This window comes from Miscanthus floridulus, chromosome 5 (assembly GCF_019320115.1).
Source record: "Miscanthus floridulus cultivar M001 chromosome 5, ASM1932011v1, whole genome shotgun sequence".
NCBI lineage: Eukaryota > Viridiplantae > Streptophyta > Magnoliopsida > Poales > Poaceae > Miscanthus > Miscanthus floridulus.
In genome coordinates, this window is record NC_089584.1 from 87,934,168 (window position 1) to 87,942,123 (window position 7,956).

The window sequence follows — 7,956 nt, forward strand, 5'->3', positions numbered from 1 at the left end:
AGGTATTTGGCCATACGTACACAAGAATTGAGCCTTTTCTCTTCTGCGCTGTTCACTTCTAGCTCCCGTACTTCATTGACCTTGCCCTTGTCGAAGTTCTCTACCCGTGCTGATCTGAAAGCTATATCTGGTGGGAGGACTGCTTCAGCGCCGTAAACCATAAAGTATGGTGAGACGCCGGTGTTACGACTGGGCTGAGTTCAGAGGCCCTAGACCACCACTGGTAACTCCTTGAGCCATCTTCCGGGAGCATTGTCGTTTTCTCTGTACACCCTCTTCTTCAATGCGTCCAAGATCATGCCATTTGCCCGCTCGACTTGTCCATTGGCTCTAGGGTGCGCCACCGAGACGTATTTTACTACTATGCTCCTTTCATCACAGAAGTCCCAAAAAGCGTTCCCAGTGAACTGAGTACCCAGATCAGTGATGATGCTGTTGGGTATGCCAAAACGGTGGATGACCTGGTCAAGGAATGTTACAGCCTTTTCTAAAGATGCCTGTACTAAAGGCATGTATTCTATCCACTTAGAGAATTTGTCAATCAGCACAAAGACGCATGTAAATTTCCCAGGAGCCGGTGTGAAGGGCCCGATCATATCCAGCCCCCAGCATGCGAAGGGCCAAGAGGCTAGTATCGTCTGGATCTCATGTGCTGGTACGTGGATTCTCTTGGCGAAGAACTGACAACCCTCACAGTGGTGGACTAGCTTCTCTACGTCGGCTACTGCTGATGGCCAATAGAACCCTACTCGGAAAGCCTTACTGACCAGTGTTCTTGAGGCCGCATGGTTGCCACAGGAGCTAGAGTGGATTTGGTCCAGGAGATGCTCGCCTTCTTCCTGGGTTATACACTTCATCAAGATTTCTTCCTTTGCGTTTTTGCGCCATAATTTGCCATCGACGAGCAGATACTGCTTACTGCGACGCATCAGGCGCTCGTTTTCTATCCGATTAGTATAACCGCTGCCATATGTTAAGTACTTGATGAAAGGTACTCTCCAGTCGGGCTCATGAGTGGTCAGAGGTGGCTCGGTTGTGCTCGGCGCCGGAACCGTAGCCACCAATTGCTGGTCCGGAGCTTTGTCGACCGTGGAATTTTCCTCTTTGATGGAAGGCATGAGCAGGTCTTGGATGAATATGCCATGTGGGATTTTGGCTCGGGATGATCCAAACTTTGACAACGCATCCGCTGCCTGGTTCTTGTCCCAGACCACGTGTATGTACTCGATGCCATAGAACCTGCCTTCCAGCTTTCTTATCGATTTGCAGTATGCGTCCATCTTTTCGCTGGTCGTGTCCTAGTCCTTGTTGAGTTGGTTGATGACCAGAGCCGAGTCTCCATAGACATAGAGACGTTTAACACCAAGCTCAACCGCAATGCGTAAACCATGCAGGCATGCTTCATACTCGGCGGCGTTATTAGATGCTGGGAAATAAATCCTGAGGACGTACCGGAGCTGCTCCTTGGATGGTGACACAAAAAGAACTCCTGCTCCCGCACCGTCAATGTTGAGAGAGCCGTCGAAGTACATCGTCCAATATTCGTCGGATCCCGGAGAGGCAGGCGTGCTTAAGTCTGTCCACTCGACGATGAAATCGACGAGTGCCTGAGACTTGATTGTAGTACGGCTTGCAAATTCCAAGGAAAAGGGGCATAGCTCCATTGCCCATTTGACGATGTGCCCGTTCGCATCCTTATTGCGAATGATGTCCCCCAAAGGATACTCGGTCATGACCACCACACGATATCCGTCGAAGTAATGTCTCAACTTTTGGGATGTTATCAGTATGGCATAGAGCAGTTTCTGAATCTGTGGGTACCTGGTCTTGGATTTGTTGAGTACCTCACTAATGAAATAAATTGGCCGCTGTACCTTATAGGCGTGGCCCGGCTCGTCGCGCTCGACCACCATTGTAGTGGAGACCACCCGATCGGTTGCCGCAATGTAAAGTAGGAGAGTTTCGTCTTCTCTGGGAGCAGTAAGGACCGGAGGTGATGTGAGGTATTGTTTTAGCTGCGTGAAGGCAGCGTCTGCTTCCTCCGACCACTCAAACTTCTCGGATGCTTTGAGCAGTTTGAAGAACGGTAGCCCTTTTTCTCCTAATCTTGATATGAAACGGCTTAGAGCAGCCATGCATCCGGTAAGCTTCTGAACATCCTTCACCTTTTTTGGGGGCTTCATGTCTAAGACAGCTTTGACTTTCTCCGGGTTAGGGCATATGCTATCGTAACTAACGACGTTGCCAAGCAGTATGCCAGAAGGAACGCCAAAGATGCACTTCTTTGGGTTTAATTTCCATTGGAACGTATTGTGGGCTGCAAAGGTGCGTTCTAGGTTGTCAACAAGGGTACGTGCTTCCTTGGTTTTGACAACTACATTGTCAACATAAGCCTCGACGAGGCCGTCTTTTATCTCGTCGTTGAGGCAGGCCTGTATAGCGCGTTGGTAGGTAGCCCCGGCGTTTTTGAGCCCGAACGACATAGTCGTGTAGTAGTAGGCGCCGAAAGGCATGATGAAAGATGTCTTGATCTGGTCATCCTTTTTGAGAGCGATCTGGTGATAACCAGAGTAGCAATCGAGAAAGGAAAGCAGCTCGCAACCGGCGGTTGAATCTACGACCTCGTCTATGCGAGGTAAGCCGAAGGGGTCCTTAGGGCAGTGTTTGTTGAGATCAGTGTAATCAATGCACATTCTCCATTCAATATTCTTTTTGCGTACAAGAACCGGGTTGGCTAACCATTCCAGATGATACACTTCTTTGATAAATCCGGCTGCCAAAAGCCGTGTCACTTCTACCCTAATCGCCTCCTTTTTGTCGCGAGCAAACCATCGTAGCTTCTGCTTGATAGGTTTGGCCTTGCTGTTGACATTTAAGGAGTGCTCGATCAAGTTCCGAGGTACACCGGGCATGTCGGCAGGTTTCCATGCGAACACATCCACGTTGCTCCTCAAGAACCCAACGAGCGCGTCTTCCTATTTGGGATCCAGGTTGGCCCCGATAAGGGCTGTTTTGCTAGAGTCGCCGTCGACTAGCTGGATCACCTTAGACTCCTTTGACTTGATGTTCTTGCGTGGAGTCTCGAGGTCTGGGATCTCTAGGTGGTCGGCTGAGGTCTTCTTAGCGTCGAGCATGGTCTCGGCCATGCGAATAGAGAGGTTGTGGGCCTCTGCTATTTTGAAGCTGTCGTCCTCGCAGGTATAAGCTGCGTATACGTTGCCCCTGAGGGTTAGAACTCCTTTCTCGGTAGGCATCTTGAGCACCAGATACCTGTAATGAGGTATGGCCATGAACTTGGTGAGCGACGGTCGACCAAGAATAGCATGGTAGGTGCCATCAAAGTCAGCGACCACGAAGTTGACGTAGTCGGTGCGAAAGTGGTCTGGAGTCCCAAATTGCACAGGTAGCGTGATCTGCCCGAGAGGTGTAGAGATCTGTCCGGGGAGAACGCCCCAGAACTATGCCTCATACGGCTTTAGGTCTGCCTGGGCTATTTTTAGGGCGGGCAGGCTATTCTTGAATAGTATATCGATGGAGCTGCCGCTATCGATAAGTACCCTGTCGAACTAAACCTTGTTGATACAAGGATCGAGGACCAGGGGGAAACGCCCTGGCTCAGGTATGGCGGCCCATTGGTCCTTCCTGCTGAAGTAGATTTCACGGTGAGACCAAGGAGGGAGCCACAGATTGGTGAGAAGGTTGTCGGTGTTTGCCACATTCAAGCAAGCACGGGCGAGCAGCTTGCGTTCTCGTTTGGTCTCAATGGACACCTTGCCGCCGATGATGGTGTGCACGCGATCAGTTGGCTTGACGTATTTATGACGAGGGTCTACATCGTCATCGTCGTTATCCTCGTTGCGATGTTCCCCTGCGTCGTTAGGCTTGTCGGACGTATCCGGAACCTGTTGACGCATGTAGATAGTCTTGAGGACGCGGCAATTCTCCATTGTATGGTTCGACTTAGGATGGAGCTGGCAGGGCCCCTTCAATGCTTTGGCATAGTCATCTTCGTAGTTACGACGTCCGCCCCCCTTTTTAACGGTATTGACCTCGCCGTCGTCTTCCTGAGCACGCTTGCTCCTGTAATCGTCACGGTGGTTGCGCCGCTGATTACGTTGGTCACGGTGGTCGCGGGAGTCATTGCCCTGGTTGCGGCGGTCAAAATTGTCGTTCCGACCACGATTGCCACGGTAATCGTCGCGGTGTGGAGGGTGGTCGGAGCGTGGAACCCTTGCTGTTTCTTCAACAATTATCTTTTTAGCGTCGTCGGCGTCCGCATATTTCTTAGCGGTGGCCAAGAGCGCTGTGACTGATTCAGGTCTCTTTCAGAGGAGTTTGTCTCTTAGGGCATCGTGGAAGCGGAGGCCGGTGACGAAAGCCTCGATTGCCTCGTTATCGGAGATTGATGGGACCTTGATGCGCATCTCCGAGAAACGCCAAACGTACTCACGCAGTGGTTCGTCTTTCTGATCTCGGATCCGTTGCAGATCGTACTTGTTGCTAGGTTGTTCATAAGTAGCGATGAAATTGTCGATGAAGGCCTGCTTGAGCTCCTGCCAAGAATCAAAATAGTTCGCCGGCAAGCTAACCAGCCATTGGTGACCTGCATGACCAACAGCGACTGGGAAGTAGTTAGACATGACGTGCTCGTCAGCCATGGCTGATCGGCACGCAGTTTCATAGAGCATGACCCATAATTCGGGGTTTTCCTTGCCATCGTACTTCTGAAGTTTCTCGAGCTTGAAATTCTTGGGTCATATGACTTGGCGAAGGTGTGGAGTAAACTGCTTCAGACCCGGAGGGCCGTGGGTGGTGTCATACTCCATACAGTGGTGGCTTTCATAGGATGCTCGATCGTCGGCTCTCTGGTTGATGCGAGCGCGTAGATCGCGTCCACTGAGGTAATGGCAGAGATCGTTATTGCCATCGCGGCGATCTCGATTGCCATCTGGATTAGCTCTACGACCGTGGTTATCGTGGCAATTGTCGCGGTTGTCCCGGCGGTCATTGTCCCGACGACGGTTGTCATTCTGGCCACCATTGTGGCCATCGTTGTTGCGCGAGCCACGTTGGTTGAGTGGCTGTGAACGACTTGGGCGCTGGCGGCTGTGGCTTGACTCGACTGATACGGATGGAGCCCGAGCTTGGTTTGCAATCTCCGCAGTCTGGGCCATAGCAGCCGTCAGATAGGCTTGTATTTCGTCACGAACTGCTTGGGCTTTCGGGGTGTTCGGTAGCCGTTGCATTGTCACCATGGCGACGGCTACATTAGCACTTGGAGTCCTAAAGACTTGTTTGTCTCCCACCCTGTCGAAAGCGTCGTTGAGGTCATGTGGCTGGACCCTTATGCGCCATGCCTCTTGGTCTGCTTCGGCTTTAATTTGCCGGCGATTAAACTAGTCAATGTTGCGTGCTTCGCGTGCAGTCCTTTCTTGTTCTGTTTTGCCAACTGCCGGTGGTTCATCATTGCTGACTACATTGATCAAACCCCCTCACCTTGGCGGGAAAGACGGGAATTGTGGGAATCCCGGGGCATGATCCGGGATATTCAGATCATACTCGACGCCTTCATCCTCGTGATGCTGGAGCTTGGTGTGGATGGAGGCATCATATGCGGTGCCAGACGAGAAGCCAGAGTCACCCTCTTGGATCATGTGGATGGATCCTTCACGATGATCTTCAATCCGGACCATGTTGACGAAGTTGAGTGGCTTCGGCCGAGGTCGGCGCATAAAACACAGATCTGAGCGGCGTTGTAGGTTGTACGCGTAGCTGGAAGCAGCGTTTCGCAGGCCGTAGGGTTGGACCTGGTGGTTCTCTGTCGAGGCTTCATACTCGGAGAGTCGGAGACCCGTTGCGAAGGTCGGCTGGCGACGAGTGGAGCGCCCCTCAGGAGTAGATATGACCACGAGATCTGTCCCAAGTCGCGTAGGATGACTGGTTCGAGCTGGTCGGATAGATCTGTTGTGGGGAGTGGTTACCTGCTCATTAGGTTGACTTTGAATCGTACTTACCAGAGCTAGGGTTTCAGCGAGTTTGGTGCCGACCCGATCGATGGAGTCGGGTGATTTCCTATCACCTGCAAGATATAGGTGGATACCGAAGCACGGTTGGCTATATTTGTTATCATGGAAAAGAACCATGGGGTGATGAAAATCGAGGCTGGATGGAGTCTATGTGTAGGTTGACTCATGTGATTCCGTCTATGCCGATTAAGGACCGTACCATTATTGGCGCTTCTGACAAGATTGAACGCATGCCAATCACTTAGCTGGCCAGATAACTCATTCCGACCGTGAAGCCGAGTAGCTCAACTCAGGCCAGGCCCTGCTCTATAAGAGTGCGCACTCTGGATGGTAGTAAGGATGTGCAGGGAGCCAGACTAAGCCCAAGGGTAGGCTAGGCCAGAACGTCCTGGTATTTGGTTGTCCCTGATTGTGCGGCACTAGGTGAACCCACGAAATGTGTACTTGAGTTGTACCAAAGGTGACCTAAGACTACCTTGGCACAAGTATGTCTGGGTTTGTGTTAGGAATAAATTCCCAGCTGGTTGAAATCAATTCGAACCGTTGTCTCTCCCGGATATTAAGAAACTTGGCTAGTCCCAACATCGTAGTAATTGTATTATGGAATATGATGGTTCGAATAAACATGGAATTACAATACCTGCTATGGTTACTATTGTATGCTCTAAAAAGATATACCACATGTTTGGCACAGGATAGTTGCTAATCTAGAGATGGATAGTTATAATTAACTTGATGACATAATTATAATTGTATAATTGAGTTAATCACTTTTTATGCAAAATGTTGTCAAGCTACTTCCACTTATAAAGCCTTGTATACTCCTTGGAGTCAATTTTATTTCTGGTTTATGACAGGTAAGTCTAGTTGAGTACATTTGAGTACTCAGAGTTTATCCCACCATGTTGCAGGTGAGGTTTTGGCCTACTGAAGATGGTGGCTAACTGCCGGTGGGCTCAGTGACTCTATGTTATCTCTCATCTATATGCTTTTATTTGAGGATGTCCCTTATGCTAGCAATGTATTTGGAACTTATATTAATGTAATTATTTGAAAGCTATGTTGTTTTTACTAATCGGTTTTGAAACCTCAACTTGTACTGTTATTTGCGAACTCATTTGTAATATTATTTCCACTGCAACTCTGTGTATGTGATGTGTATTTGCTTAATCACGTAATCTTGGTTGTGATGTTGATTTACCGAGGTCTTTCGAGACACTCGGCGGACTACCGGGTTTATATAAGTGAAAGTATGTGCGTGTCCACGTGTTAGCGGGGACAGCTGTACTTGATCTTGTATAAATTGGGCGGTTCTGTCACATCCCGTGGTATGCCCAGCATGTTGGATGGCTTTCACGTGAAGACATCGCGATTGGCATGTAGGAAATCGATGAGCTCGCATTCCTATTTGGCCAGGAGCTGGGTCCCGATCTGCACCGTTTTGGTTGGGTCGGTGGGGTCGATTCCCACCGCCTTAGTTTCCTCGAGTGGACGGAAGGCCATTGAGGAGTTTGGTTTGTTGTAGTCTAGGACCGCTGGGGTCGATGACTCCCCGAGCCGCGGAAGCTCAGGCGAGTTGATGACTGCGGTGGCGAGCTCAAAATGCTCACGGTCGCACATGAAGGCATGTGAAAAGTGCTGCTCACGGTAGGTGTAGTTGGGGATTGCCATGAATTTGGCGTAGCATGGCCGACCCAAGATGGCATGGTAGGACCCTAGGAAGTCTACCACTTCAAAGGTGAGGACCTCCGAGTGGAAGTTGGCTCAATTGCCAAACATGACGGGCAGGTCGATCTACCCGAGTGGGTATGCCTATGCTCTTGGGATCACCCCATGGAAGGGAGAGCCCGCTAGGTGGAGTTCCGACTGGGGGATGCACATGGCATTGACGGTGTCGATGTAGAGGATGTTGAGGTCGCTGCCTCTATCC